Source organism: Erinaceus europaeus, chromosome 1, assembly GCF_950295315.1.
Source record: "Erinaceus europaeus chromosome 1, mEriEur2.1, whole genome shotgun sequence".
Lineage (NCBI taxonomy): Eukaryota > Metazoa > Chordata > Mammalia > Eulipotyphla > Erinaceidae > Erinaceus > Erinaceus europaeus.
The window spans coordinates 86,922,126-86,947,719 of NC_080162.1; the positions used below are offsets into that span (position 1 = coordinate 86,922,126).

The 25,594-nt window shown below is 41.3% G+C and overlaps 1 protein-coding gene and 1 pseudogene across 11 annotated transcripts in view; one reads left to right on the forward strand and one right to left on the reverse strand.

Annotated features, from left to right (window-relative positions):
- PTPRT (protein tyrosine phosphatase receptor type T) overlaps positions 1-25,594 on the reverse strand; it is a 1,549,072-nt gene that overhangs the window by 1,096,172 nt on the left and 427,306 nt on the right. The window lies entirely within an intron of this gene.
- On the forward strand, positions 6,367-6,467 carry LOC132542778 (U6 spliceosomal RNA; annotated as a pseudogene).

Genomic DNA, 25,594 nt, shown 5'->3' on the forward strand with positions numbered 1-25,594 from the left:
GAGGACCACCCCAGTACATGTGGCATGTGGTATTGAGGATGCATTTGAGACCCCCAACAAGCAAGCCCTGTGTTCTATACCTTGAGCCCTTCCCTGAGGACAACAATTCACATAATCTTTCTTTTTCAATATTTATTTATTCCCTTTGTTGCTCTTGTTGCTTTATTGGTGTAGTTATTATTGTTGTTGTTATTGATGTCATTGTAGTTGGATAGGACAGAGAGTAATGGAGAGAGGATGGGATGACAGAGAGGGGGAGAGAAAGAGAGGCACCTGCAGACCTGCTTCACAGCTTGTGAAGTGACTCCCTTGCAGGTGTGGAGCTGGGGACTCCAACTGGAATCCTTCCGCTTTGTGCCACGTGCACTTAACCCACTGAGCTACCGCTGGACTCCCAATTCACATAATCTTAATGAACTCTTTTGGATGTTTTCACTACTGTGCTCTTGAGAAAGTTCTTACTGTTAACACTATCAGGAAAAATAACAATCAGACCTACAGAATAGTCATGACAAGCTTGAAAGAATGTTCTCATATCAGATCCAAAACCTTCAGGAGAAGATGCACTCCAGAATTAAAATGGTTCTGATTTTTCAGCGAGATAACGTGGGCCCATATAACAAATCCCACAGGGCCTGGGGCAACACTCTGAGCTCAGACACATAAATATTTCCACAAAAAAATGGATATGAGAATTCACATGAGACAAGAAAAATAAAGGTTATAAATAACTCTACATCATTTTGGGTCAGACTCAAAAGCCCAATGAATCTAGTGCTAAACAAGCAAGCAAGCAAGGAGAAGCACCTTTTCATTTCCAGTGCTTCCTGAATCCCTCAAGTACATGTAAGAGAATGACCACTAGAATCTAGCTCATGAGACTGTGGTGAGTAATGTGTGTAGCTACTTTGCAGAATGGTTAGACCAGAGTAATTAAACACTTGAGAATCTGGGAAAGGGAAAAAAAAAACAAAAAAAGGAGTTGACTTTAAGCCAACTCAAGCCAAATTATATTGCCCTCTTTAAAACACAGCAATTTAAGCCATACCTCCAACCTGTGCACGTCCAACTTTTCACCTCCAACTTCTGCATGTCTCAGCACCCTATACTGCTCTCCACTTCTTTTTTTTTTTAAACTATTTTTTCTTTTTTTTAATATTTTATTTTATTTATTTATTCCCTTTTGTTGCCCTTGTTGTTTTATTGTTGTAGTTATTATTGATGTCGTTGTTGTTGGATAGGACAGAGAGAAATGGAGAGAGGAGGGGAAGACAGACACCTGCAGACCTGCTTCACCACCTGTGAAGGGACCTGCCTGCAGGTGGGGAGCTGGGGGCTCGAACTGGGATCCTGACGCCGGTCCTTGAGCTTAGCGCCACCTGCGCTTAACCCGTTGTGCTACAGCCCGACTCCCTCTGCTCTCCACTTCATCATCAGTCTCAAACTGAGGCCTCAGCATATCACAAGAGCCACTTTAACTCTAATCTTTACAGTGATGGTTGTTGACACTAGCTTAATCCCACATCTCTTAAGATTTGGCTCAAATCACAGTTACAAGATACACTCTTAGAAGAAGTCTGAGACTAAAGGGAGTCGGGCAGTAGCACAGCTGATTAAGCATATGTGGCACAAAGCACAAGGACTGGTGTAAGGATCCTGGTTCGAGCCCCTGGCTCCCCACCTGCAGGGGAGTCGCTTGACAGGTGGTAAAGCAGGTTTATAGGTGTCTATCTTTCTCTCCCCCTCTCTATCTTCCCCTCCTCTCTCCATCTCTCTCTGTCCTATCCAACAACAACAATATCAATAATAACTGCAACAATAAAACAACAAGGACAAAAAAGGGAATAAATAAATAAATAAATATAATTTTTTTAATTAAAAAAAAGTTTTAAAAGAAGTCTGAGACTATGAACATTCCCACATTCTCTTAACAGCAGCCAGTTCTCTGAAAAGGCAGCCAGATGAGGAGTCACAGGTCCCCCTCCTCATGCTGGAAGTGGTGTTCAGTGGGGATTAAACTGTAGCTTAACCTGAATTTTCAGATCAATGGTGAAGGCATAAATAACAATCTGAACCCTAACTCCAGAAAACATACAAATCGGAAAAGAGTTTGGCACCTGCAAGTCACAAGCTGCTTTTGTAACAAGGCGCTGAGCAGCCAAACTCAATGTAAGATTAACATTAGGCAAAACCCCCCTCTAGTTCAGCCTCCTGCGACCTTGGAAAAGAAAATTCACCTCCTGAGTCTCAAACGCTACACCTGCCAAATGAACATGTAGATTGCACTGCCTCCCAAGGACACTTCTGGCTTAAAAACTCCAAGATGAAAAGATCCTTCACATGCAAGATAAACATGGGTTCCCTAACGAGATCTGGAAAATAAACTGCAGCTATTGATAGCTTCCAATAGGCAATCACAGGCGGGAGGTAAATAAGCAATTACACAGGGCATGCCATGTGCCATGCTGTCTTCGAGTGCGCTGACGGCATTGCAATGCCAGCATGATTCTGAAGTGTCCCGAGGACCTCATGCTCCCACCCCAGCCTCTGATGGAGCAGCTGCCACAAGCAGGGACCTGTCAGATATCAACCCAGGGAATTATTTCTTTGAGGAAGCAGAAACTCCAGAAGTGCAGATAATTCAGGGAGATGTGGCAGATGGTAGCATCTCAAGTTGTCATTTCTCCAAAGAAAGCTGGCAAAGGTGACAACCTCTGGTGGCCTAAATCCAAAGAGGAGAAACAGAAAGAATGTGGCAGGTGGAAAGAGTAGTTGTTAGGGGGAAGTAACTGGAGGGAGGGGCAGAGTCCTCCCTGAGGTGCAGAAAGAATGGGGGGGAGCATTCCTCAATGGCAGCTATGGTTCCTGGGAGGGCAGAGGGCATGTGGAGTTCTAGAATTGGTCTCTGTGCTTAAATCTGGATGTCACATTCTTATCAGAATGAAGTAAGGGGTGAGGACTTGGCCACATGGCAGCACATGAGAATGACCTCAGAGAGCATACATCTCCTTCCTGAGGAGATGTCTCTAACTGGCCAAGAGGAAAAAAATTCTATATGACTATAAATCTTAGAAATACAGCCAAGAAAATGGCAAGATCAATAACCTGGATCAAATTTGTCAGAACAATAGCATATAATGAGGGAAAACATTCCACTTCAAAACTCAACTGTCAAGTTAAATATACATGTTAGGGATAACATTTTGGCAGTTCAATCTACAGGGGTAGGTAGGATAAGGGGCAGACTTTACCTTAGGGCCAACCATGTATCATGTACTGTGTTGGGCATGTTAAATTCATTATTTTGCCACAAAACCACAAAAGAACTAGCTTTGGCAATTCTAGCAGCAGTAGTGACAGGAAAAAATACTAGAAGTAATAATGTTGTTAAGAACATTTTTTGTAAGGAAAACATAGACTCATAGTAGAAAAATCTGTACAATTCATAAAGCATGAGGAGGGAAAAGAACACATTCATTTATCTTCGGAGGAGAGCCTTGATGCCCATGCTTCAGCCACCTTAATGTCCATCCTTTGTACCATTTTCATAAAGAGGGTCTTTCTACAAGATGGCTTCTGAATGTATAGAATGTGCCTATGATCAGTGATTTTTAAAATGCTGCTAATGGCTCATTTTTTCCCTTTGTAGTCTAGATAATTTCTTTTTTAGAAAACTAACTTAATTACATAAAGTGGCCAAAAAAAAAGTTCCCCATTTGGGATTCCTGGAGAACACCAAGCTGACCACTACCCATCACCCCCTCACTTGACAATGGGCTGCAAAGCATCAGTAAAACCTTCCTTCCTACTTGCTCTGTCCTTTCCCAGTTCAGCATGATATGTTATCCTTGAGTTATTCCAACATATCCATAGCCACTTAGAAACTGCACTGTCATTCATTCATCTGTCTACCCATCAGTTCGAGGTCCTGTTTTGGGTCAGATCACATGCTAGAAGATACAAATACCAGGACTTGGCAAACTTTTTGCTCTGAAAGGACCCCAGGGTTCCCACCTGTGTATCCAGAACTCTTCATTCAGCCCCCACCCCAATCACAACACTTTTCTCTATTCTTTTGCCAATATTATTAATAGGGTATTGAGTTTAGGGTACCCAACATCCAACTCTCTAGCAAGAGGTGTTTTACATGGGAGCACTGCAGTAAGGTCCCACTCCTGTTAATATGCAGGTGAGGATGAAGCAGCCCTCAGGAGAGCTGCTGCCTAAAGACAAAAGGCCTGGCCCAGACTCAGTACAGAGTATACTCCACCCTCACCTGAGTATGTGAACATTCTCAAGACTCTCCCAGTCCTCAAACAAATACCTACGCCAAAGTTTGTGTCATTTTTTTTGGTGTGTGTTCCCTCCTCTTACATCATGATCATGATTTTGGTAGAAATACATCCAACCTGGGAAAAACTTAAGGGATTAACTTATGTAACCAAGTCACTTTCCTGGCTGAACCTTGGTGGCCTCATCTGTGAAATGGGAGGAAGTCCAAGGACATCCTTTCCATGTTGGATGGTTTAGAATTTTATATAAATCTGTTTTCAATTCTGTCAAAATTTATGTGTGTTTGTGTGATCTCTTTGTTGCTGTGAATGGCCCCTAGATCATTATGAATTTATACATAGGTCATCAGGGTTATTGTTGGGGACCTTTGCCTGCACTACAAATCCTTCAGTCCCAGTGGCCATTTATCTCCATCTTTTCCCCCCTATTTTATTGGATAGGACAGACAGAAATTGAGAGGGGAGGGGGAAGTAGAAAGGGAGAGAGAAAGACAGGCACCTGCAGACCAGCTTCACCGCTTGTGAAGCTTCTCCCTCCATGTTTGAGCAGGGGTCCCTTGCACATAATAACATATGTGCTCAAACAGCTGTGCCACAGCCCAGCCCCTAGGTCACTTGTCAAAGTCTGAAATTGTAGACCCTCCTTGCCAAAAGCAAATGGTCATTACAGTGAGGGTGGAGGATATGTGATGTGCCTACCTAGGCCACACAGAGTGTTATCTGTAGAAGGAAGGACCACATGGGATGCTTCCAGACTGTGGTCAGGATGCAAGAGTTCAAGGCCAATGTGAACAGAGCTTTGCAAATATGGTCTGGGGAAATGGTGTATGGGGACATACTCAAGAGTCAAGATCAACTAACACACAAGGTCTCAGAATCCAGATAGTCCTTGGCCTCTAGTAAACAAAAGTTGAAAAGTACTGTGCAGAAGATCAAACCAAGAGTGCCCCAGAGAACATATGGAGACTTTGCCTTCAATCTAGAGAGAGCCATAACTGCTGGACCTGGGGGTGGTGTGTGTGTGTGTGTGTGTGTGTGTGTGTGTGTGTGTGTGTGTGTGTGTGTGTGAAAGCAGACCTTTAAGGGGCTACAGAAGAGGCTGGGCAGCCTGAGACTGTCCCAGGGAGACTGAGACAGTCTGCTGAAGGAGTTAAAGCGGTCCCATCACTCTCACCACCTGCTGGCCTCTGTGATTCGCACATGCTGCCTGCTCCTTTCTCCTGTTTCTGATAAGGTCACCCACGGTGCTCTCCAATGCAAAAATAATATTCCTGCTGCCAATGCAAATTATGTCTGAAGCATCCGCCCTTCCCTGCCTCTTGCAGAAAGCAGCTCCTCAAGGAAGAGAGGGCTAGGCTGCCATTACAAGGCTTATTAAGACACCTAATGAAACACCTTGCAGTGAATGCCCCCCCCCCCCCAGGAAAGCTCAGCAAAATGCATGGTGAAGCAGCTGTCAGGGCTAAACAAGTGCTTCTAAAACACAATGGTCAGGCAGGGAGCAACCAAGACCAGCACAGTCCTCCAGGTATCCCCCGAGTCTTAGTGTGGGGCCTCACATCTCTTTGATCTCTGTGGGGAGAGGGGGTACAAGAGGTGATACTCTTTGCTTCATATGAAACCAGGATGAAGTTACAGGTATCTGTTGAGTCTCAGATGCAATAAGGAATAAAGTTTCAGTTTAACTCCAAGAGTTCAAAGTCCAAGTCTCTGAAGAATATCCTCTGTAGCACACTCTTGAAGTTCCCCATAAGACTCCTGAGCTCCATGTGGTTGGGCTGCCATGGCCCTCTGCCAGGGTGAGATCTGGAAAGTCAACAGAAGAGTATGGAAGTAGAAGCAGGCTCCAAGACATCAGCAAAACCTGCTTTTGTCTTTCCTTCCTGTTTCTTTGTCCCCCTTTGTCTTGGGTCTGTTTGGAAAAGAGGAACTCGAACTGGGTCCCTAGTGTAGGGGTGTGAATGCTGCCTAGACTGGCAATGCATCACTACTCCTTTCTAATAACATGAATCTGGGAAAATGTCTGGATCATTCTATGGCTGAGTTTTCTCACTTTTAAACCAAAGATGATGTACTCTTTTCGGCAAGACATAAATGAAAATTGGGATGAGACAGAGATTACCATGGCCCTTGGGCAAGGATGATACACAATGTAGTGAAATGTTCCATATTATTCAGTCTGGCCCCTCCTCATTACCTCCCACCTCTACCTCCCTCGTGAGGGCGGTTAGGTGAGTCTCACAGGTCATGAATAAAACAGAAGCCTCAGAAAACAAGTAGAAATGATGAAAACAATAGTCTATCTCCTCTAGTTGTTACGAAGATCCAATTAGATAATGCATAGCTATCCGTCAGGGTCACACTGGCATGTGTAAATGAGAATACAGACGATTTAATAAAGGATCTACTTACAAAGGTACAGACAGGGCAACAACAAGGGCAAGTTCAGTGGAGGAATTATAGGAGGAGGGAGAAGCAATATAGAACAGCGGTGGCCTGGTTCTCTTGAGATGTGTAATGACCTCCAGCCATGGAGTCTTGCTATCCTCAAATAGTTCAATTATCCAGGACTGTCTAGAAAATGAGAGCCCAGGTCACACTCTCATGGGTCACTCCCTCTCATCTCTGTGGTTTCTTCCTATAGGCCAGCCTTTGGGGCAGTGAGCAGCAGGGTAGAGAACAGATTGAGAGGATGGCGAGAAGACTACAAGCATAGCATATAAAGTGCTGAGGGAGTAAGCATTCGGTAAAGATCAGATGATACTCTACCCATCAGCATCATCTAAGTCCCACAGGCATGGCCCGCCTCACCAGAGGCTGCATTATTTTTTTTTAATTGCCACCAGGTTTATTGCTGGGGCTCAGTGCCAGCACCACAAATCCACTTCTCCTGGCAGCCTTTTTTTTTTCTCTCTGTTTTATATGTAGGATAGGAAGTGAGAGTGGAGGGAGAGACAGAGAGGGAAAGAGACCTGCTTCACTGTTTGTCAAGCATCCTCCCTGCAGGTGGGAAGTGGGGGCTCGAACATGGGTCCTTGTGCATGGTAGCACATGCATTTAATTGGGTGTGATACCACCTGGTCCCCAAGGCAACAGTCATCAATGTCTCTCACAGGTCACAGCTACTGCTAGTAGGTGGATTTCTGGGTGATAGAAGAACCACCTTCAGGTGGCTCAGCTCCCCTGCCCATCCCCAGACTTATCAAGTTTACCAACTTAATGCATCTTGACGAAGCACTGACAGTGGAAATAATGGCTTGAGACAGAACACAGAAAATGTTTATTTCCTTAAACTAGGAGACGATGAAAATGGTTCTTCTTACTGAGTCAGTAGAACTTGTTAAATGAAAGAGATCAGTCCTTCTAAGTAACAGAAATCCCCACTCTGTCTTAAGACTCCTTCTAAGTCTTGCCCACTTACTCCAGGTCTGAATTCAAAGTTCTACAGGACAATGAAACTCTCTCTTCCACAGAGGAGTCCCAAGGAGGGACAAACTAATAAATCAAATTAACCCAACACTTACAAAAGTTCAGAAAGGTTCTTCTTGGAGGGGGCACTGCAAAAGATCAGACACTTTATAGGTACTGTCAGTCATTTCTCTTTTCCAGAAAGATTACCTTGGAACCTTTTCCTCATATGTTCTTAGGTCAGTCCAAATCCAGAGTGATATTCTTCAAGGTTGAGTGGAGTGGTGGCCAGAACCCTCGCTGATCATGGGACTATGGCTCTCAAGTGAAACTTCAGCTCCATTATTTATGCAACCTTGACAAGCAGTTTAGACTCCTTGAACCCTGTTCTCCTCATCTAAACCCTTTGAGGGACTCATCTCTAGCTCACAGGATAAACCTGGAGATTAAATATGTATGTATTTCCTAGAGCAGCACCTAACACACACTAGGTCTTCAATAAATGTGAGTTATTACTCTTAAAAAAAAAATGCTGGGCTTTCAGTTAGTGTTTCCTATGTTTTCCCTTGAATCAGGCTGAGATGGCAACCACTGCTATCTGTTTCTTGCTATCTGATCTCTGTCAGCTTGTCTCATTTCTGTCTGGGTCTAAGGTTCATCCTTTACAAAGTGGAAAAATGGAGGTGATGCACTATACTAGATAAGTGATTCTCAACCTTTCCTGTAAGTGTACTTCTCCTCAAGCCCTGTGTTTTGAAAGACTTGTTTGACTCCATAAATGGAATTTCCAAAGTAAAAAATGACCTCTCCCTCTACTTTCTCTTCATCAAATCAACACACAACTACTCTCTTGGGATTTCTGAGCAGCAAGAGCATACCTTTGTTCACCAGCTTTGTTCACTAGGTCAATCTCACTCAAAACCTAACCTGAGGAATTTGAGATTTATTTGAACCTGTGTAGATGAGATGTCATCACACAAACATCTTGAAATCCTAAAATCAGTTCAACAACTGTCACTTTCCCTACCTGAATTACCAGGTACAGAAGTTGAATTAACACTGGGCTGGTTGATTCCTGACTTAACAGGAGGGAGTTAGGATGAGGTGACCATAGAGAGCAGCCCCAGAGCAAGCCTACCTCCCAACAGCCTTTCTTTTCATTACCGTAAAGCTCACAGATCTCATTCTCTACAAGCACCTTCACTGGTCCTCATTAGAGCTCTTGGTAACTGACTCCTTACTAAGTCAAACTTGTAAAGCACTGTTTTTCTGCTTCTTCCTCAGTTGTGCACTTAATTACAGCTGTTCCTTCCTACCGGCTATTCTCCACGATTTCAAACATCCAAGTTACCAGTCTTCCAATGTTCTTCTTATCCACTCATTAGAGGTGAACATTTTGTTCTTGTCTTACATCTTCTATTCTGTCCCTGGCACAGCTTAAGAAGTACTTGAGTTTTTGTCTCTGCCATTACCTCGAATAATAAGTAGCATTCTGCTTGGTGTGGCATGGAGAACAACTAATTGATTCACTGTTTTCTATCAAAGTACCTAAAGAAACACTAAAAGTATAAAATAACATAAGTTCCCTCTAATATTCAAAGACGTTTTCTTTTTCCATTGTCTAATTTCTATTATTCTTATTATTTTAATTTTATTGGGGGAAGAGTTACTGGTTAATGTTACAGTTGACACATGGGTATCATTCTTCATCTCCTTGTGATATGTGTCTGAAAAACATTCTTACCCCAACTTAGGTTCTTTTCTATCATTATACATTAGGACCCCCCCCCCAAAAAAAAGAAAAACCCTATACCCCAGTCCCTCCCTTCCTTCCCAAGAGGCTTTTGCTTTGCTATAATACATCAAACCAAGTCAAAGTTATATTTTACGTTTTCCATTTCTGCTTTTGAGGTTTTTAGTTCTGCCTTCTATTATTCTTATTCATAAAATTTAATCTAGCTCAGCTCAAGTTATTACATTTCTCCTTTCCCAATCTAATTGTCAAAAACCCATCATAGGTATCTGCACTTAGAATAGATTCTTACTTACTTGAAGCATCTCTTTCTCCTCCCAGTAGTCTTCTAGTGGAGCAGCAATACTGCTGGTCATCCAAACCACAGAGACCAAGATTCTGTCTGTTTATTTGCTACTGTCTCACCTCAAGTTCCTGCTGTCAATGTGACTAAGTCGACAAAGTGAGCATTAGCAAACATTATCTTTAAAGAACTAGAAAGAAGGCTGGCAAGGAATCTCATCTGGTAGGGTGCCTACTTGTCATGTGTGTGTTCAGGCTTAAGTCTGGCCACCACTGTGCTGGAAGAAGCTTTGTTGCTATGGTGCCTGCTTTCCCCTCTCTCTCCCTCTGTCTCTTTCTCTGTCTCTATTTGAAAAAGTTGGTCTGGATTAGTAAAGTGCTGGTGACAATAATAAAGGAGCCAGAGAGAAATCACTTTCAGTTTTGCAAACTATAGTATCATAGTTGTAAATACTTATGTCTGCCACTGCAGTGTTACGGCTATATATTTCATTCAACAAATGAAATGAATGGGTGTAGGTGTTTTCACAAACTTTAGTTACAAGACTGATATTATTTATAAAATTAGTTTGGGTATATAGGCAATTATTTCCTAACTCCTGTGATAAAAGAATATGGTATTAAAATTGCATTATTTGTGTTTTTTAATTTTTAAATTATCTTTATTTATTGGATAGAGGCAGCCAGAAATCTAAAGGAAGATATAGGGAGATACAGAGAAGAGAGATACCTGCAGTACTGCTTCACCACTCATGAAACTTTCCTCCTACAGGTGGGGACTGGGGTCTTGAACTTAGGTCCTTGCATATTGTAACATGTGCTCAACCAAGTGCGCCACCAACCTGGCCCCCATTTGCATTATTTGATAGGCAGATTTTTTTTAATGTTTTTTTAAAAAATGTATTGGGGAAAATATTTTTTTAATTTTTATTTATAAAATGGAAATATTGACAAGACCTTAGGATAAGAGGGGTATAATTCCATATAATTCTCACCACCAGAACTCCATATCCCATCCCCTCCCTTGATAGCTATTCTTTATCCCTCTAGGAGTATGGACCCATGATCATTGTGGGTATGAAGAAGGTGGAAGGTCTGACTTCTGTAATTGCTTCCCTACTAAACATGGATAGGTCGATCTATACTCCCAGCCTGTCTCTTTCCCTAGTGTGGCAGGGCTCCGGGGATGCAGGGCTCCAAGACACATTTGGTGAGGTTGTTGAATCAGATATTTTTAACCACTTTATGAAGACCATAGGAAGCAATGGTTGGAGCAGGAATGTGAGAAGATTAGAAGTTTGAAGAGTGTGAAGTGAATGAAATGGAGAATTGAACTGGATAACCAAATGAAGATGGATATACCCAGCTAGAATTTAAAAGCAGCCTGAGTAGGGGGTTAAAAATTGGGAGTCAGTAGGCTGTTAATGGTGTTTAAGCCATGGTCTTGTATCACTGAAGATGGCTATAGTTAGAGAAGAGGAGTCACTTAACTGCATGAGAAAGGCAGCAAAGAGAATTAGAAACACCAACGCGGGCCTGGGAGATAGCTTACTTGGGAAGGCACCTGCTTTGACAAACTTGAAATCTGTGTGCTTTATTGTTGTTATCTTGTTAAATATTATTGTTGTTTTTGTTGTTGTTGTGAGCCACCAGGAGTATTGCTGATTCTTTGTATCTGCACAATGAATCTACCACTCCCGGCAGTCACTTTTAAAAAAAATAATTCTTAACATTTATTTGATAAAACAGAGATAATTGAGAGGTAAGGTGGACATATAGGGAGGGAGAGAGACACCTGCAGCACATTTTTACCACTTAAGAAGTTTTCCCCTACAGCTAGGGACCAGGGGCTTGAACCTGGCTACTTGTGCTTGGTAATATGTGCACTTAACTGGATATGCCACAATCCAGTCCTGGGCCTGATAGTCATTTTTCCCTGTTTTTATAGAAACAGAGAGAAATTGAATGGGGAAGGCAATGTAGAGAGGGAGAGAGAACAAGAGACACCTGCAGTACGATTTTACCACTTAAGAAGCTCTACCCTCCTAGAGGTAGAAACCTGAGCTTAAACCTGGTCCATATGCGTGGCAATCTGTGTACTCTACCAGTTACACCACCACTTAGCCAGGTGCTGTAGGTTTCTCTCCCTGCCCTGCCTCTCTTTCTCTGAAAAAGACAGTCTAGAGTATCGAAGGGGAAAAAAAAAAGTCTAGAAAACTAATTTGATAAAAGAACTACTTGTAAAGCCAATCAATGAGCAAATTTCAAGAAGAGAATGACCAACTATACCAGATGCTCCTGCACAGGAGCATAACTGTATTTAAAAACATGAAGACCACTGGAGATAATTAACAAGAAGGATTTTTATGGAGAAGAAGGCACAGAGTGGGACAGGCAGTGACATACCTGGTTAAGTGCACAAGAACCTGGGTTTGAGCCCCTGCTTCCTACCTGCAGGAGGGAACACTTCACAAGGAGTGAAGCAGGTCTGCAGGTATCTATCTTTCTCTCTCTCTCTTTACCTCCCTCTCAGTTTCTCTCTGTCCTATTCAGTTAAAAAAAAAAAGAAAAAAAATCTGTTGAGAGCAATGAATTATAATGCCAGAACCAAGTCCCAGCAATAACTCTGGTGGCAAATAAATAAATAAATAAATAAATAAATAAATAAATGAGAGAAAGAAAATTGGGAGCAGAAGTGCAGTAACTTGAGATGACTTTGGCAGTGAGCAAGAAGAGAGGGACTGGAGACTGAGAATAAATCCTCTGGAGGAAATTTGCCAAGGCAGGAAATAGAAAAGTGGAGAGTGTTTTGGTTTATAATATTTTAATAGCAATTTTCATGTAAATTATTGACAAAAATTCCCATCTTTAGTTATGTCCTTTAAAATGTAATTCTCACCCTAACATCATAAACAGGTCAAATACATCGTTTTCTTTTCTATATTTAATATATCCGCAAGCTAGTTTTATATATGAACTGAGTAAATGAATTAACCTTCCCCATAAATAGCCAATTTTTCTAGCAACATTAATTAAATCATCTATTCTTCCCCTTGCTGATCTGAAAGCCACCATTTTCACATAATACTTATTTACAGACTCAAATCTGTTTTATTTTCTGTTATGTTCCAATTACGTTTCATTTCTCCAGCCACTACGCTAAATTGTTTGTCATGTTGAAATGTTTTTATAACTTCATAACTGTTTACTGTGCAAATTTTCTTTTTAGTTTTTAAACATTATTTTTTTGCTAGTCTTATGGGTTTAAGCTTCTATATAAAACTTCAAATCATTTTTGTCAAGTTGTAAATAGCAATTCCTTAAGGATTTCAGTTGAGGTAGCATACATGTGTAACCAATTTGGGAAAGAACCGATATATTTATATGAGTTAATATTTTCTTTCAAAACCATGGTTTATTTTCAAGCTTGGGAAGAAGCTCAATGGTTAGAGCCTATGTCTTCCAATGAGTTGTGTCCTAGAACTAATTCCCAGTGCAAAGAACAGCACCAGGAAATCTATGTGCACAATGGAATAGTGCTTGGTGTAGCTCCCTCTCTCACACCCCATACATATACAGGACACAAAAATCATTAACCTAGGGGGACTCTCTTCAGTATAGTGCTATATATAGTGCATACAAAAGATGCAGAATTTATTCCCTAGCACTACATGAAAAAAAAAAAAAGGAAAAACCTGATTTTTTTCCCCAAGTAGTATTCATGTCTTATTAGATGTATATTCATGCTTAAGGCCTTCTTATAGGTCCTGCATTGTTTAAATCATCTTCAGCTCAAATTGTAAGCTTAAAAAACAATTCTGTTCCATGATACAATTGGAATTTTCTGTGCTACCCATGACAATTTGAAAATTGCTCACAAGAAAAAAAAAAGCTAATGGGGGAGGGGACTTATTTTGTGCCTGGCCCCTGAAACCTCTTGCTAATACTGATTGGTTTTTCTCTGATGTTCTTATATACAGTTTTGCAATAGTAATCATGCTTTTCCAGAAAGTATTTCCTTTCATTTTCAGATTCACAACATTTTTGTTCTCTTTTCTTTTTAATTTAATTTATTTATTCCTCTATTGGATACAGACAGAAACTGAGATGGAACTTAGCTGAATTTCCAGAACCAGAACAAAGGAACTGAATTTTAAGTGGCCTTGGTCTGAGATAAAAGAGGAAGAAAGAAAGACACCTGTAGTGCTTCTTCACTGATCATGAAGCTTGGCCCCTGCAGGTGGGGGCCAGGGGGGCCTGAAGCCAGATCCTTGCACATTCCAAAGTGTGCTCAAGCAAGTATGCCACCCCCCAGTGCCCATGCATTTTCATCAGTTAAAGGAGTTTGCTCCAACTGGCTCATCCTGGAAGTTGTGTCTCTGACCCATCCCCACCACGGGCTAACTCAATGACTGAACTTCACATAACTTATCATCTACCCAGTCAATATGCATGCTAGCATATAGAGTCTATTGATTTGTGAGGTTAGGATGGGGGGGGGGGTGAAGATGGTCTGAAATAATGTCAGGACAAAAGGAGTCCATTGGGAAGATTAAATCTCCCTAGGAGGTAGACAGAAGTCCAATCTAAAAAGACTGAGACAATATGGCAAATACATATTCCATCAGACAGCTACTGATGGAGGTAGATTTTAGAGATGTTGAGTCCAGGTGTCAGTAAATGCAGAGGCTCAGAGCCAGATCTTAGAGAATGTAGGAACTAACAGCAACTTCACTACATTTCCAGAACAAGAAACAAAGGAACTGAATTTAAAGTGTCCTTGGTCTGACAACTTCAATATTAACAGTATCTCCTGACTCATACAGTTTCCCATAGGTTTTATTTCTTCTGTTTCCTTGAGTTTCTTTCCTCCCACGGAGCTATGGTCTTAGTCAAGGTAAATGAAACAGAAGCTTCACATAACGATTTGGTGCAAAACAATTTTGTATTAAAAATGATGCCTGGGGGTCGGGCAGTGGTGCAGTGGGTTAAGCGCATATGGCGCAAAGCGCAAGGGCCAGTGTAAGGATCCCGGTTCGAGCCCCCAGCTCCCCACCTGCAGGGGAGTCGCTTCACAGGCGGTGAAGCAGGTCTGCAGGTGTCTATCTTTCTCTCCCCCTCTCTGTCTTCCCCTCCTCTCTCCATTTCTCTCTGTCCTATCCAACAACGAACACCATCAACAATGGCAATAATAATAACCACAATGAGGCTACAACAACAAGGGCAACAAAAGGGGGAAAAAATGGCCTCCGGGAGCGGTGGATTCATGGTGCAGGCAATGAGCCCAGCAATAACCCTGGAGGAAAAAAAAATGATGCCTGTTCAGTTTTACCTTATAATACATACATGCCTGGCTTGGGCTAGAAAGCTAATTCTAATATCTGTATTCTAGAAGAATAAACTTCTAAAAGACAACTCAGTTGGTTTATGTCTAAGCAGAATAAAACTGTGAATGAGTTAATACGTTCAAGCATAGAACAGAAAATGAATATGATCCTCAAGTTTCTCCTCCACCTCCTCCTCCTTCTTCTTCCTCCTCCTATTCCTCCTCCTCTTTGACAGAGAGGCAAAAAGAGAGTGAAAGAAATTACAACACCAAAGCTTCCTTCAATGCAGTGGAGCCCAGCCTCATACCTGGGTCATGTACATAGCAAAGAAGCACACGACCCAAATAAGCTATGTTGCCATACATACACCTCAATTTTCTACCACATACATATCTATATAAGTGATAGCAAGCCCTTTCCAACTTTCCAAATCAACCACAGGTAGTAGGGCAGGGGAGGTAGGACATACCATCACTGCTCACAAACTCTTTGCCACAGCATGATTTTTTTCCTATTTTTTATCAGTGATATATAAATTACAAAATAACAGGGGTACAATTCTAGAGAACTGTTCCCACCACCGAGTTTTGTCCTATTGCCATCACTGAAGACTGAGGTGATTCTCCTAAGGTCACAGATATGGATTGACTATTATTTCTATAACTATCTGCCTATCTATCTTTTTAAATTAGTGATTTAATATTGATTTACAAAATTACAAGTCAACAGGGGTATAATTATACACTGTTCTCACTACTAGAGTTCTGAATCCCCAACCCCCTCTGTTGTAAGCCCCTAAGGTTTTCCTAAGGTTGCAGAAATGGGTTAACTATTATTTCTACAACTATCTGTCTATATTTGTATATAACTCTCCCTCCCCTTTCTTTAGGTCCCATCTCCTCTCTTTCCAAGTTACACATAACCCTATTACTATATCCAAATCTCTCTTCTTCTTTTTCTTTCTCTGGGTCCTGATAGAGTTGGGAGTTCAGAGCCCTCTGACCCTCTTCTCCTTATCACTTCTCCCCACTGGTAGTATGGACCAAAATTCTTTTTGGGGTGCAGTAGGTGGGAGAAGACTTCTGTAACTGATTCTCTGCTATACATGGGCAGTGGCAGGTCAATCCATACTCCCAGCCTCACAGCATGATTCGAATATCCCTTTGCCAAAGTAATGCCTGGTAAGTAAGCCTGTGTCTGAAGACACATTGGTGACACTCAATCGTTCCCTTGAAAAGTGTCCATTTGTTCCTCCCTTTCCTTCCACCATTCATTCAGCAAGTCCTTATCAAAAGCCCACTCTCTGGTAGGTACTTTGTTGTTGGAAAATTGTGAGGGACCTCACAAAGCACCCTGCTTTTTCTGGCCTCCAGGAGTCTGCATTCCTTAAAACATTAAGCCTGCTCCACCCTGCATTCCCTGATACTATGGCCCCTCCTTTTATTATCTACATATAAGTCTTCTGCTTTGTCCTACAAATGACTATAGGTCTCCTTCCTAATTCCCTACAGGGTATTGCTAATCCTACCAGTTGAACCCCTAGCAACAGTTGCTGGGGAGGTTCATACCATTCCCAGCCCCCTTTGCCTTTCTCTGCCCATTTCCTAACCATGTATGGTATTGTCAAGCCACTTCCTTTTCTGTCTTGTCTCTTCTGTGTTCTGATGGGCAGACTGGGAGGCTGATATTGGCCATTGCAGTTTGCACCATGTGGCTTAACCAGGTGTGCTACCGCCGACTCTGGGGCATTCAAATGAATAAAGATTTGAATTGCCTTGCTCCACAAACTTAGTTCCTGGGTCATCTCTCTCTCTCTCATGTTGCTAGCCCAACACTTTGTTAGTACTGAATATACAAGAATGAGCTAACTGTAGACTCTTGCAAGTTTGAACTTGACAGGGGAAATAAACTAATCAGGTGTAGGCAAGGTTTAATTGAGAACCACCTAACCCCTACTATGCCCATTACCCTATAAAATTCATACCATGAAGTTTCCCTGAACGCACAGTGATGAAATAGACATAGGAGACCCTTCCCAACACTCCATCTTGATATATGCACCCATCATAGGCATGATACCTTGAACCAAAGGGACAGACCAGCCAGAAAGATGATCCCACAACTCACTTCATCATTTCCCTTTCCTATGACTGTTCAGGAGAGACTCCTAAGGATATTAGGAAGCAGCAGAGTAGTTAAAGCAATCACTGGGGAAAGTTTCTGTAATCTCCAAGCATTTTTCATTAGCATAAACCTCACAGAGGTCTGAGAAAGTTCAGAGCTTATCTCCAAGATTGCCTGCTCTCTTTCTGCCCAGAGCAGCAGTTGGGCAAGAGATTGCCTGCTTTGCAAGGAAGCAAATTAAATTAAATTAGATCATTTATACCAGTACCAACAATAGCAGTAGCACCTTCAGCAAAATTAAGATCTTGAAATGAAAAACATGGAAATTGTCTTTTTAGAACTTAATCCCACTGCCCAGTTCAAAGGTATTCACCATTAAGACCTGTGGGAACTCAAAATAAATACTCAGAGGGAGGGGTGGGGGTTGAAAAAGGCCCTGCAGTATGTTTTGGTGGTTTGGTACTAGGTCTCCTGTTTGTTTTTGTTCTACTCTTATAGAAACACATATCTAATAATGTACTTGACATATAAATAGGCCATTTCAGTGAATACAGTCATTGAAAGACTTTTCCAATAAGAGTATGTCATACTGGCTGTGCAAGAGTGTATTTATAATCCTGCAACATGGTGGAGTGGAAAGACTGCCAGGCCTTCCAGAAAATATGGCGGCTTGAGTACCATTTCACAGAATTTTCATCTCCAAAGCTGACTTAAATGAAAAGAACAAAGACTATACAACTCAGGATAAAACACAGAGTTCTAACTTTCCACCTTAGACCTAAGTGGCATTTTGAAACAAAATAAAAAGAGAGAAATCCAAGTCTATCTTTTATTTCTAAATTGAGCAGTACTACTGGAGGAGAAAAACTACTGGCTGTACTTTTTAAACAACAATAGCTCCCAATTTAAAGGGAATGAGGTGGGAGTATTGCCAAGCCATGGGAAAGATGTGAACCACCCCAGTAAAAGTCTGTTCTCCCAACTGTGGATTTACATCCTGCCCCAAATCCCTCCCCAGAATTGCCTGGCAGGCAGATATCAGTTATCTAAAAGAAGGTTTGAAGAGGAAAAGAAAGACAATGAATGGATCTAGAAAAAAAAAAAAAAAAAAAACGGGGCCAGGCAGTGGTGCATCAGGTTAAACACACATAGTACAAAGCACAAGGGTCATCGCAAGGATCCTGGTTCGAGCCCCCAGTTCCCTACCTGCAAGGGCATCGCTACACAAGCAATGAAGCAGGTCTGCAGCGCTCTCTCTCTCTCTCTCTCTCTCACTCACTCACTCCCCATCTTCCCCTCCCCTCTCAATTTCTCTCTGTCTTATTCAATAAAATGAAAGAAAGAAAGAAAAAAAAAAAAGGCTGCCCACCAAGAGCAGTGCATTCATAATACAGGCATCAAGCCCCAGTCTTCTTCTTCTAGCGTTTGCCATCAAGCCCCAGTGATAACCCTGAAGGCAATAAATAAATAAATAAATAAATAAATAAATAAATAGCCTGTGAAGCAGAAAGACCTCTCATGAAGATAAGTGACTCACTTTGAAATGGGGAAGCAGATGAAAGTTTTTTTCTACTTTTTAATTTCTAAGAATAGAATACTGGACCAATACAGTAGAACTTGATCCAATATAAGACTGAATAATCTTAAGGGTAGGTGACAAGGCTCCCAGTGGCTTAAGGACACCATTGATCACTGATGTCCCCTCTCACAAAGAGAGAAGTGAAATATTACATGTATCTGAAATATAATATATTATAATATAATAGTGCCTGAATATATAAACAATGAAAATAGCAAAAGAAAACACAGCCCTCCCAATATGAATCAGATAACACCAACACATAGCTGGCCCCATTTCTATTATAGGCAAATAAGAAAAATTAATACCAGAAAACTTAAAAATATGTCTCCCCACCCCAAGTAATTGTCCAATGAGCAAAAGTAGCTTTAAAAAAATCACTTTGGAAGAAGAAGGACTCTAAGACATGTAAGCAGATACCTGCTTGTAATCCTAGGGAAATTAAAGAGATTATGAATTTACCGAGGCAAGTAATTAAAAGAGGAGAGGATGCAACAGCATCCTGGGTCTGCATGTTTGCGGCTGCTTGGGAGTGGGGGAGGGGGTTTCCCCTTATGTCAGCATATATAAGATATAAGAAGCTATGTAAGAAATGCACACACCGTCAAAACTGGGAAGAACCTGGTAATCCCAAGGACATATATTTAGTAAGTGACAGAACAACACCTCAGAAAACAGCTTTTCCTAGTATATACAAACATATTAGAAGAACAGAAAGTGTAGGGCAGCAGGAGAATTACTGGGATGCAAGAGAATGAAGAGGCCCAATTTCTAGATATTCATATATCCATAAGATTCATCTATCCAGGGGTAGATAGCATAATGGTTATGCAAAGAGACTCTCATGACCGAAGAGTCCTCAATTCAAACCCCCACTGCATCACCATAAACCAAAGCTGAGTGGTGAGTGCTCTGGAAAAAAAAATCATATATCCAAAAAGATCAAATCTGTACATCTGTTTTTACTTCTTTTGGAGTAGATACTGCAGTGCCATGTAATGAATGACTTCATGTTACTTCTGGAAGAATCACCACACTACTTCCCAGCAGCAGTGTACAAGTTTCCAATTTCTTAGTTTGAGCACTTTTGCATAACTTTTATCAAGATATATTGCTTCTTTAGGGCTCAGTGTCCCCCTTGCTTTTTTTTTTGCCTCCAGGGTTATCACTGGGGCTTGGTGCCTACACTATGAATTCACCGCTCCTGGGGGCCACCTTTCCCATTTTTGTTGCCCTTATTGTTGTTGTTATTGCTATTATAGCTGTCATTATTGTTGCTGGATAAGATGGAGAGAAATTGAGAGAAGAGGGGAAGACAGAAAGAGGAAGAGAAGCAAAACCCCTGCAGGTGGGGAGCCGGAGGCTTGAACCAGGATCCTTCTACCAGTTCTTGCACTTTGCTCCATGTGTGCTTAATCTATTGCACTTAACCACCCACCCCATAAACCCCCTGCTTTTAATATTTGCTTACTTTCTAGCTAATTCCGACCTTCCCTGCCCACATATCATTCCAAAAATTTCCTGACAGAGATGTGGTATAATAAGTAAGTCCTGGCCCAGCTTCTCAGAGCTGGAATTACTTTAATGCATGTTCCCGAGTTAAATGAATGCACTTCTATTTCCATCCGTATTGCCCAGTGATTTTTTTTTTACTCTTGTCTATTCTTTTAACCTTTTTGCAAGCATCATCTTGTTCTGTCTGTTGGCTGTCAGCTTTTCTCTCCTTGTTTTCGCAGAGTTGCCAGATTCTTGGCTATTTCCCCACCCTCAGCTCATAACTATTTTTCCCCCAGAGCTCAGCAACTGCTAAGTGGTCTTTGTGAAATCCTATTAGGATAATCTCCCTGTCCCTGTCTCCTCTCTGTTGGGCTGTCCCTGCAAACCTCAGCCATCTTCCTTCCCACTGTCTGCATAGCATAGGCTGCCTCCCAAGACACTTGGCATCCTAGTTACTCACAAATTTGCTTACAAGAACCTTGAACCTATGGACACTTGTAGTCCACAAGCAACAATTAAACTCACCAGAGACTTAGCATAGATGTCATCAGGAAGGTTTTCCTCCTCATCTGGGAAAACACACACACACACACACACACACACACACACACACACACACTAAACAACCCTAGGGATGAGGAATCCTCTGTGCTTTTTCTGCTTGAGTTTCCATCATCTTTGGTTCACCAGTCTATGGGATTCCTAAAGACATGTAAAAGAGTACACTGTTCAGAGTTATGCCCCAATGTCTGATTATTACCTGTCCGTAATATATATGTGTGTTAAGCTAATGAAGAAAAGAGCCTCTCTTTTGCACAATCAACCAAGGGTCTGTGAACAGTACACACATTAGACCCAAAGTTCCCCACAGACAGCCTACAATTGATTCACAATGGTAACCAGTAAGAAAGAAAAAAAGAAAAAGCTACTCTGGCACTTGTGAAAATGGTAAGGAAGAACATGCTTAAGACTATCATAATAGGGGCTTTACCACAGGGAATGAGATCAGGCTCACCTCAGAGTACAACAGACACATTTGGGAGTTTATAGTCAAGGAGCAGAGAGTGAAGAGATCCATAGATGGAAAATGACTTTGAGGACTTTATGAGAACTAGAGAAGTTGTGCGTGTGTGTGTGTGTGTGTGTGTGTGTGTGCGTGTGCGTGTGCGTGTGCGTGTGCGTGCACGCGCACGCATGGGTGTGCACACGAGCGAGGGACACAAAACTTTGTTGGTGAGTACAGTATAAAACTTACCCCTGCAAGCTTACAATCTTTTAAGTCATTCTTACTAAATCACTAACAAAAAGGAAAAAAAAAAGACTAAGAGTTGAGCAAGAGGTGATCATTCTTAATGAACGGAGTAAAGAAGTGAAAAACAACTGCTAGGTGGTTTCACTCATGTGGAATATAGAGAACTAAAACACATGAACTTAAAAAAAAAGTCAACCCATATCTAAGAACTTGGGAGGACTGTGGTGATTATCATTGGGGGTGTGGGCACAGACTCTGGTGGTGGGAATGGTATAGAATCAGACTGCTGTTATCCTATATTTCTGTCAATCACTATAAATCACTAATAAAAATAATAAACAAACTTTATCAAAGTGGGCAAAAAAGGAATATGCACCATTTCCCCAAGGTTCCACAGTTCCAAGGTTTTCTCAGACCAATCTCCCCCAGTGACCCTCACAGCCACTCTGTAACACAATCACACCTATCATCTCATGCTGTCTGTCAGTGGGGAAAGGTACACTCAGGGAGGTCAAGTGTCATATCATAGATCACAGACTCAGAGGTTTTCACTCTAGTTATTTCCTTGGCATACATATCACAAAAATGAAATTTTGGATAAAAGATCTCCACACTTTGTCTAAGACAGATGTTCAGCTGTCCTCTCTAAATATAATTTGTGCTCAAACCCATCCTGATTCTCAGAAATCACTCCCCTGCTACTAGGTCATCTGTCTTCCTGTTACTGATTTGTAAAATCTCCTTTGGTATTAATGATATCAGCCAGTTGCTTCTTCTTTGTGTGGGATATCAGAGTTCTGCTTGCTATGTATCTTTTCATCTTGTTTATATACACATATCTATATATCACTAAAGTTAAAGCCATAAATTCATAAAGCAATGAATTATATATATGACAATGCAGGAAAATTTCCTTGTTACCAAAGAATATTTAAATAATTACATACACATTATATTTTAGACGTTTTCCATTTTTTTTCCTTTTCATTGCCCTGGTTGTTTTATTGTTGTGGTGGTTATTATTATTGTTGTTATTAATGTCATTGTTGTTGGATAGGACTGAGGGAAATGGAGAGAGGAGAGGAAGACAGAGAGGGGGAGAGCAAGATAGACACCTGCAGAACTGCTTCACCGCTTGTGAAGCAACCCCCCTGCAGGTGGGGAGCCGGGACTCAAACCTGGATCCTTACACAGGTCCTTGCACTTTGCACCATGTGTGCTTAACCCATTGGGCTACCACCCAACCCCCTGATGTTTTCAATTTCTTTACATTTAACCAGAATGTGTTACATTTTCTAAATATATTTTGCTTACAGTATCAAACAAAAACCTACCTCAACTTGGCACATATCCTTCCATGGTACAATGCAGTATAATTTTATCTTGATGTGAATCACTAGTTGGAAATGGTAGGTTTACCTATAACACACAAATACATACACATCTCTTCTAGGGACATATTTTGCTCATTTGATCTATTCTGTCTTGGTTTGATACAGCACCTGAGCTGACCATTATTACTATTATTATGATGATGATATAGGAGTAGAATGAAACTAAGAAGGAAGAAGGGGAGAAAGAGAGATACCTGCAGCATTTGCTTCACTGCTTGTAAACTTTCCCCCTGCAGATGTGGATGGGGTTTGAACCTGGGTCTTTGTGCATAGTAATATGTTCACTCAACTAGGTATGCAACCACCCAGCCCCTAGGCTGACATTTTATCTGAGAGAAATAGACAAAGATAGGAACAAAGAGGAAGAAACACACAAAGGGGGGAGGGGGAGGAAGAGGGAAAGAGAGAGAAGGAGGGAGAGGGGGAGGGGAGGGAGGAAGGGAGGTCATGGGAGGGGGACAGGGAGGGAGAGGGGGAGAACAAGACTGAGATCAAGACTGAGACCACAGTATGAAAACTTCCTCCAGTGAGGGGGGAGCCTGATGCAATCCTGGGTCACACACATGGAAGAGCAGCACACTACCCACATGAACTGTTTTGCCCGCCCTTTGACTTCTATTTCTAAACTTAATTTTTATTTTTATTCATATGAGAAATTAAAAAAAAACACTGCTCCTCTAAGCTCTAATGTAAATAATGCAGGAGATCAAACTCAGGACCTAACACATACAAGTCTTATTGCTCTACCATTGTTCTATATCCCTAGCCCAGGCTTCACTATTTTAATTTTAATTCTATATAAAGCCAATCAATAGAAATCTCTTCTCAATGATCTGAGACCATTTATTTCTCTTTATTTCTCTCTTTTTAAAAAACAATAATCACAGGTTTGTCCCTACTCTAAGTCAGCTTACTTATCACATAGGAAGAGACAGAAAAAGGAAGAGAGGAAAAGATACCACAGCACCAAAACTGTCCCACCACACACACTGCTGGTCTCAAACTTGGGTGTGTGCTTAGCACACTCCCAGGGGTGCCATCTTGCTAATGCAACAACCATTTATTCCTTTCCTTTTCTTTTCCTTTTTTATTAGGATTTTTAAAAACTGTAAGGTAGGCATTGGGCTGTAGCACAGCGGGTTAAGCACACATGGTGCCAAATGCAAGAACCTTACGCTGGCAAGGATCCCGATTCGAGCCCCCAGCTTCCCACCTGCAGAGGGGTCACTTCACAAGTGGTGAAGCAGGTCTTCAGGTGTCTATATTTCTCTCCCACTCTCTGTCTCCCCTACTTTCTAGATTTCTCTCTGTCCTATCCAACAACACCACCAACAACATCAATGGCAACAATAATAAGAACAACAACAAGGGCAACAAAATGGGAAAAAATGGCCTCCAGGAACAGTGGATTCATAGTGCAGGCACTGAGCCCCAGTAATAACCCTGAAGGAAGAATTATATATATTAAGGTAAAGAAGTGTGCCACTAGAAATGGAGTTAAGGTGTTCTATACACCAGGAACAGTCTCACCAGAGTAGTGAAGCTAAAGAGTTGACATTCCACATCTAATGTCTCTGGACATAGTCCAAAGTGAAGCATGCTGAGGTAGTACTGGTTGCATTGATTAGGTTTGGATCAGCAGATGCGGTATCAATTGATATGATTTGAGAGAAGCATGCAGGGAAGTGAGCCCCACCCTAGAGGTTCCAGGACTGGGAGATGTATGGGCTTTACAGAAAAAAAAAGGGAAGGTTCCTGCTGTCTTAGAGTTTAAGATGGCAATATATTGTTATTGCTATAATCAATTTTTTTGGAAATTGGGATAACTTTGAAAATCCCATTGTTAGGATTTACTGTATCATACAAGACCTCACCATAATTTATGACCTTTTATGCTATTTTTATAGAGCTATATCTTATAAAGTAACACCATCAGTTGCTTCTGTTCTCCCTGGTCTAAGCCTTTTGGAGACAATATTTCAAAGAACAAGTCATTATTAGAAATATATGAACAATTTGAACCCACTATTAAAATTCAATCTGATTTCCATTTTGAAGTCTTAAGTGCTTAGATTGAAGGAACATATACTCAGCCTATGGTCTGTGCATCAAAAGGTTTGAGACATTCAATCCATTTTCCCCCTCTCATATTAATTAATTATTTTTGAGATTGTAAGTTAGTAGGAATATATATTAATACCATTCCCACCAACAAAGCACCAAAGGTCTGTGTCCCTCCCACCTCTGCCTCTCTCCCCCAGTGAAGCCCTTAAGCCACGTGTGCTTAACCTGCTGTACTACCGCCAGACTCCCTCCAGTGAAACACTTCTTAACAAAACCTAGATAGAGACTAGGACCCGAAAGATAGGGCATATGTACATGTATTCATAACTTAGGGGAAAATATATACCTTAAAGCACAAGTGCATAATAATATGCAGTGAGTCAAAAAATGAAGCAAAAAAGTAGAAAGAACTAAAAAACCACCTTAAAGTACCTAATAAAATATTATCTACTTAGACCTAGATACTCTCTTCACCTACCTCCTATTACACGTACCCCAATCTTTCCAAAGCTAACTGTGCCAGACAAAATAAGGACTACAAAAGCTGAATAAGGACAAGAGACCGGCATACTTTAGCAATGACTCTTTAGTCACAGCCAGGCCACACTCCATCACCTGGGGC